This window comes from Capsicum annuum, chromosome 6 (genome assembly GCF_002878395.1).
Source record: "Capsicum annuum cultivar UCD-10X-F1 chromosome 6, UCD10Xv1.1, whole genome shotgun sequence".
Classification (NCBI taxonomy): Eukaryota; Viridiplantae; Streptophyta; class Magnoliopsida; order Solanales; family Solanaceae; genus Capsicum; species Capsicum annuum.
In genome coordinates this window covers 46,316,114-46,321,579 of record NC_061116.1, presented here as the reverse complement: position 1 = coordinate 46,321,579, position 5,466 = coordinate 46,316,114, and positions in this window count along the sequence as shown.

Sequence of the window (5,466 nt, the reverse complement as noted above, 5' to 3'; positions counted from 1 at the left end):
TCTTCTTCTTCTTCTTCTTCTTCTTCTTCTTCTTCTTCTTCGTGAGCTTAACATACTCTCACCATGTCAGCTGCCACGTTAGCTGCCACATCCTCCATATCATCTTCCAAGTCATTTTTATATATAAAATATTAGCTATTAAAATACTAAATAAATAAATAAACAAATAAACAAACCCCCCTTTCTCTCTCTTCCCCTCTTTCTTTCTTTCCCGTTCTTTTTTTCTCTATTTCTTCTTCTTCTTCTTCCTCTTCCTCTTCCTCTTCCTCCTCCTTCTCTTCTTCTTCTTCTTCTTCTTCTTCTTCTTCTTCTTCTTCTTCTTCTTCTTCTTCTTCTTCTTATTCTTATTCTTCCTCCTCCTCCTCTTCTCATTCTTCTTTTCCTTTATCATATTCTTATTCTTCTTTCTCTACGAAAAAATTAAAAAATAAAAGGTAAAAAATTTAAGAAGTATGAAAGGAAAGATTTTTGAAGATTTTTGTGATTTGGGTGATCCAAAAAATTTAAAATTCAATATGAAGACTCAATTTTTATGCTTTATTTAGTTTTTTTGTGATTTGGGTAATTCAAGAAAGTTTGAAATTCTCGAAATTCAATGTAAAAATTTAAGTTTATGAATTTTTTTGTGATTTGGGTAATTCAAGAAGGTTGAAAATTCTTAAAATTCAAAATAAAGACTCAATTTTATTTTTCTTGTAATTTCTTGTAATTTGGGTATTTCAAGAATGTTGAGAATTCTTGAAAAATAAATTTGAATATTTTTTTTTTTGCTTTTTTGGGAATATTTTGTGAATTGGTTAAAATTCAAGAATGGAGGTTCTTTGTTGCTGGGCTACTGCTGCTGCTATCAATGGCAAGGGAGAGTTGCAGTTTTTTGAGAATCATAGGCCAAACAGAGAGGGCAACCACCCTCCTTATCCCAACTTATAAATAAAGACTTCCAGAACCCTTACACCATTGGCAGAACTTTTGACACAGCATTATGAAAGATTAAAAATAGTAGGGATCATTCATCCAGTTAAAGAAAAATCTGTGAATACTCTGACCAAGTGGTATGATCCTAACAAATGATATGCCTATCACTCAGGAGTAGTTGGACATGATTATAAGAAGTGTGTCACCCTAGAAAAACAAGTTCCAAGAACTAATCAACAATAAAGTGATACCGATTATAGCAGCTCCACTAATTTCCAACAACCACCCAAAGATGACCATGGAAGTAGGCCTTTAGTAAACAGGTTGCAAAGAAGAATGATGCTTCCTTAATGTCTCACTTTTGGTGTCTTTCAAACTTATTTTTCTCTTTCTTTATAATCTCATTTTATTGTTTCTTTTCCTATAATCACACTTCATTGTTTTTCAGTTCCTTATAATAACACATTATGGTTTAATTTCCTTATAATTGTAATTTTTACTGTTATGAACTATGTTTGACCTGAATTCTCAAAAGTGAGATACATAGGCAGCCTATATCGGCTTTGGTCAGCTTCTTAGAAATTTATATCTTCTCCTTTTCAGCCTGAACTACATTTGACCTAAATTCTCAAGAGTGAGATATGTAGGCGGCCATTTTGGCTTCGATCGTATTATTGGTAAATTTTTCATTCTCCTTCATAATTAAAAATATCTAAACAATTCCACAACAAAATACATTTTTCTACAAGGTTGAAGAGCTTGTTAAATTTTTGCAGAGTTTCTACGAAGATCTCACGAGTTCCATACAAAGCCGCACCGCAAAATACAATAATGTCTGAGAGTTTCTTTGTGTTCCAAACTGGGGAATAATTTTTTATGAAGATCCTTAAAAATTCCACCAAGATTATGCTTCAAGGATAGATGAGTTTGCAAGACAAGCAGTGGATGGAGAAATCAGACAACAAGACAAAGCGAGAACAATCAGTCTCTCAAACTAAGAATATTTCTTTGAATGCAGCGTTCAATAAAAGATGATTTTTTTTACCGGGGCATTATATAAATGAAGAAAGCAAAAATCTCAACCCCTTCCCTAGACTAAGAATTCGTATTTTGATGCAGGGAAAACAACATTATCCTTGGAGCTCATCGGAGAATCACAAGGATCTTTTATTTGACAAACTTCTTGACCAAAAACCCGACTCTAACCATTTTTTTATCTTACAGCTTAAGAAGGATCCTAATTTGTTTCCATTTTGAATTTTGACGGATGTGATCTCTTGATTTCATGGGAAACAACATTTGTTTGTGAAACTCTACAAGGCACCAAACCAATTGGGAAGATAAGTTAGGGGAGTCTTTCACTACACCCTTTCATTAAGTTATTCTTATGACTTTTCTGCTTGCACCCATTTTTTTCTCCTTGCAAGAGGTTTTCTTTGCTAATGATCGAGGATGGTCATGACAATATATATTTCATGATGTTTGAGAAATCCCATGATCTTTCAAAACATTCTAAGAGAAAACATTAACAACAAGTGATTTTAATAATCAATTCTGGAATGACACTTACACAAAGTAGCGATAAGTATCCTTACAAATAATAGAGAGGTCATTTAATGTTATTCCTAAAAAATGGGTGATGATCATGAGAACAAACAATCCCCACAAGACAAATGGAAGACTACAATGATCCTTACAAATGGTCTATAAATTCCTTTGGGTGGAAAACATCAAGCTTCAGAGGCACCATTCTGAGTTTATGTATACCTTTACATTACTTTTGTGTATAGATTTTCTCATATTTTTCATAAATTATGCATACCTGATTTTATCCTTTAGACCGAGATACGTAGGTAACCCTCATCAGGTTTGGTACCTTTTTAAAAATTGAAAATTAATGAGAATTTTAAGAATATGTCCTTGATTTGGTTGGTTCCAAAATGGTTAGAACATGCACGAGGAAAAGAAAATAATTGATTTGATAAAGAGGACTGACTTTGCAATGAACCATGGACTTTTTTGGTACCTCTAATCATACATTTGTGACACTAAAAAATGTTCCTTGCATGCATACAAGATAAGAATGAACTAACCTTATTGCTTCATGTGCATTGTATGGCGAGTTTTTAAATTTAATTCAATTGCATTACATTATTGATCTAGAATTTGGTGTAAATATTTGTTGAGGCAAAATCTTAGGTAATGCTTGGTTTGGGAAAGTATCGCAGGCCTTCTTTGACCTAATTATTCCTTTCAGTGCCTATCAAGTGACATTAATTCCTAGAATATCCCTCTTTGAGCCTAAAGCTTATTCTTTGGATAACCACATCTTAACTATACCTTTTTGATCGCTTACATGCACTACTCCTTTCTTAACCTGACCTTCTTGCGTGCACTGAAAATGTGTAAATATCACGACTCAAACCCGGGCCTAGCCGTGACAGGTATCTAAGCCCACCATGGGCGGAAACCACCTCCTTAGCCTTACCTCAAGAGCACAATAAAAGTAAATAACGAAATCCAACCAAACAGTATAAGATGAATAAGTCCAAAAGTAATATAAGGGTCAAATTATAATGACCCAAACATCCCAATATTATCCACAATAGTCTCTAATCCAAGACTACTAAACTGAGTTGGGACATGCCCTCGACTATGACAAAAAAACCAAAAATAATATGAAATAAAGAAAACAAGTAAAATGACTGGGCCTTCCAAAAGATGGAGGCTCACCACTTTACAGCAGATCCACAGGATTAACAAATCACCTAACGCTGTGCAAGAGTAACAGAAAAATCCTCAGACCCTACATTATGAAATGATGTAGCATCTAGGGACAGTTCGTGGGGTGAGCGTTGGAATATAACTCAGGGGGAAGGGATAAAATGATGCCATTGTAAAAAACCAAATAAAACTACATGCACAACATTTATATATACATATATAAGATGCTGAGATAGGAACATGGGTCTATAATCATGATAGTTTAAAATATTAGCGTAAACTGTATAGTTCACTTCGTCCTAAAGGCACCCATGGGATATATGGGTCCAGTACCCCCTGCTGAAAGGGTGACAATGCATGTTTACTGCACGTACCGAGGAAATTGAGGAAAGTCTAAAGACACCAAGGCGATATCCATCCAAAATATAATGTGTGCATTAAGCACACGGTCATATAGACCCCCAACGCCAGCAAACATGGTTTCCAGTATTTGTCCCCCTGAGACTACACCTTTATGGTGAGCTACACAATTTCCATTAAGTCTAAATTAAAACAATTTGCACATAAACCCACCATTAACCAAGGGGTCTTTATTAAGACATTTACCGACATGGTATCATCATACTAATATGCTTGCAATCTATTCCATTTATGACAATCAAAACCATTTAACTGTTAGACTCCCAAGTTTTATTTAAATCCAAAACAATGGCCATCAAGGGCATTCCAAATACTTTTACATCCATTTATCCTTTAATGCAATGCAATAGTTTCAAAGGATAAGTTAAATTATGCAAATATCTATATTCAAAATCAATTTACAAGGCGGGGTGACGTTAATGCCATTATCAAGCCAAAATTCATCCAATTTGGAGAAATCCATCTCACCCATTCCAACTATTATAATAATGCACCAATTTAGCCCCAAAATCCATAATTAAAAACATGAATAATCCATTTAAATTGTGGGAAATGCAATTCAAGTAATACTAATCAAAACCCTTCAATCTAATTTCAAACCCATCAATTTAAACACATGAATATTGATTAAATAAATGCCACAATGTAAAATTCAAGTTAAGGAAAGAGTAACATGCCTAAAATATAGAACAGTTAGAAGAGAAATAGAAGTTTAAAGCCCAGGTGATGAAATTCTTATGAAACTGTTGTGTTTTCTTGGTTTGAGAGTTAAAGAAGAGAAATGTAGTGTTTTGATAGTTAAAACTGAAGGAAAAGGGTCATATAAGTTTTTAAAAGTCGTAAAAGGGGTAAAAGGACCAAAAGACTCTCACCCCAAGTGAAAAAAATAAAAATAGACGTAAAATGCATAGCGGCGTGGCACTCGCGATCGCGGAGCTTAGACTTTATGCCACGCCCTTATCGCGGAGTCTAAGTGGCGTGGTATGCCACTCGTGGAGGCTTACTACCTCGGGATCCCAAAATGGCCTCGAACCCCTTTTAAAAATTCTGAAACTTTCTCAAAATACCCTTTTAACACTCCATAACCTAATTCAAGTGAACAATTGACATTACGCATGCAGAAGGGTCAAAAATAAAATGGTCAAAGTTTTAAGGGGTCTTACATTATCCCCTCCTTGGGATCATTTGTCCCCGAGTGAGGAGTTAGGAAATTTTTAGACTATAATAACAAGAATACACTATAATCAAATGACAAACCCAAAATGCGATAAGGGGGAAATGAAACTCATACATCAAGCCCTTTCACCCAATATTGGGAACAAGAACGGGTACTTGACTCTCATATCATCCTCACCTTCTCATGTAGTTTCTTCCACCTTTTTTTTTCTCTAAAGAACCTTCATCGAA